Here is a 2,117-nt window from a genome sequence, read left to right on the forward strand (position 1 = left end):
GAGTTGGTTTTTGTGAGAGGTGTAAGATGGGGATTCAGTTTCATTCTTTTGCACATGGATATCCTATTTTCCCAACATTTATTGAGATTATCCTTTCCTCATTGTGTGTTCTTGCTGCCTTTGCCAGAAATTAGTTGCCCTTATATGCATAGTTTATTTCTGGGCTTTCTATTCTGTTCCATTTGTCTGTGAGCCTGTTTTTATACCGATAGCATACTATTTTGATTACTATAACTTTATAATATAACTTATAAAAGGGACGTGTGATTCTTCTAGCTTTGTTAATCTCATTCAAGATTTTTTTTGGTTATTCAGGTTTTTTTTTGGTGTGTGATTCTATACAATCTTAAGATAGTTTTTTTTATGTTTCTGTGAAAATGCCATTGGGATTTTGATAGGGATTGCATTTAATCTATCAACTGCTTTGGATATTATGAATTCTTAACAATATTAATTAACCATATCATAGGATACTTTTTTATTTGTGTCTTTTTCAATTTCTTCCATCAATCTGTTAAAGTTTTCAGTGTGTAGGTCTTTCATCTTCTTGATTAAAGTTATTCCTAATTATTTTATGGTTTTTGATGCAATAGTTAATGGAATTGCTTTATTATTTTTTTCAAATAGTCTGTTGTCAGTGTATAGAAAAACTGGTTTTTGTAGGTTGAATTTATATCTAGCAATTTTCTTTTTTTTTCTTTATGCCTACAGCACCTAGTCTTCCTAGGTGGTCTCCCATCCAAGTGCTAACAAGGCCCAGCCCTGCTTAGCTTCTGAAATCAGATGGGATCAGGCTTGTTCAGGGTGGTATGGCCGTTGTCCAGCAACTTTCTTAAGTCCATTCATTATTTTGGTGGAGTGTTTATGATCTCGTATTTATAAGTTCATATCATTTGTAAACAAATTTTTTTGTCCTCCTTTCTAATTTGGATGCCTGATATTTATTTTTCATACCTAATTGCTGTGGCTAAAGTTTTCATTACTATGTTAAATAGAAGTAGTGAGAATGAGCATTCTTGCCTTGTTCTTGATGTTATAAAACAGTTTTTAACTTTTCACTGTTGAGTATGATGATAGCTGAGGGCTTGTCATATATAGCCCTTATTATGTTGAGATACATTTTTTTCTATACCTAATTTGTTAAGGGATTTTATCGTGAAAGGATGTTGAATTTTGTCAAAGGTTTTCCCTGCATCTTTTGAAATGAGGTATCCTTGCATCTCAGAGATAAATCCCATTTGAACGTGGTATGTAATCCATTTTCTGTGTTTTTGAATTCAGTTTGCTAGTATTTTCTTGAGAACTTTTGCAGCTATATTCATTACGGGTATTGGCCTGTAATTTTTTTTTCTTTTAGTGTTCTTGACTGGCTTCAGTATTAAGGTAATGCTGATCTCATTAAACGAGTTTGGAAATTTTCCTTCTTCAATATTTTGGAAGAGTTTGAGAAGTATTGACATTAATTATCCTTTAAATGTTATGTAGACTCCACCAGTGAACCTATCTGGTCTTGGGTTTTAATTTGTAGTGCCCTAATTCCAAGGATCTGGGCACAGCAGCAACTGGGGCCCCCAGGAGCAGGTCTCACTGCAGTGATAGCTCTAGTTCCAAGGAGGAGATGCAGCAGTGGAGACTCGAGGAAGCTCCATCAGCTGGATTCAGTGCTGGTGAAGATGTTGGAAGTCCTAGTAACAAAGGCTAAAAACATCCATGGTGGTGTGGTTTGCTGAAGTTCTCTCTCCTGCTCTCCTTTTCTCCACTGAGTAAAAGCCTTCTAAGGGGATCCCTTCCAGTGTCAACCTTCTCTGGACTGTGGGCTGGGATGATATAGGTCAAATGCTTCCTACTCCTTGTGGCCATTTTTAGTTTTTGAGCTCTTCAGGGTTTCTGCTTCTTCTCTTTTGTAGTACACAGCTTTCTAGAGCTATTTTTGTCAGTTTATAGTTTATTTGTTCTTTTTATAGTTCTTGTGGGCAAGACAAGCATTGAGACCCCCTAGCTTACCATCTTGCTGACATCATCTCCCTGTTTTTATTTTTAAAATTTTGTTGTACTTTTATCTTGTATCTTATTTTATTCTTTCTCATTTTATTTTATTTATCAAGTCAGTTAACATC

General features: G+C 35.1%; 1 pseudogene; it reads right to left on the minus strand.

The window, feature by feature from the left end:
• Positions 1 to 702: 702 nt before the first annotated feature.
• Positions 703 to 821, minus strand: LOC118608097 (annotated as a pseudogene).
• Positions 822 to 2,117: the final 1,296 nt, after the last annotated feature.

This window comes from Rousettus aegyptiacus, unplaced genomic scaffold (assembly GCF_014176215.1).
Source record: "Rousettus aegyptiacus isolate mRouAeg1 unplaced genomic scaffold, mRouAeg1.p scaffold_m13_p_9, whole genome shotgun sequence".
Taxonomy (NCBI): Eukaryota; Metazoa; Chordata; class Mammalia; order Chiroptera; family Pteropodidae; genus Rousettus; species Rousettus aegyptiacus.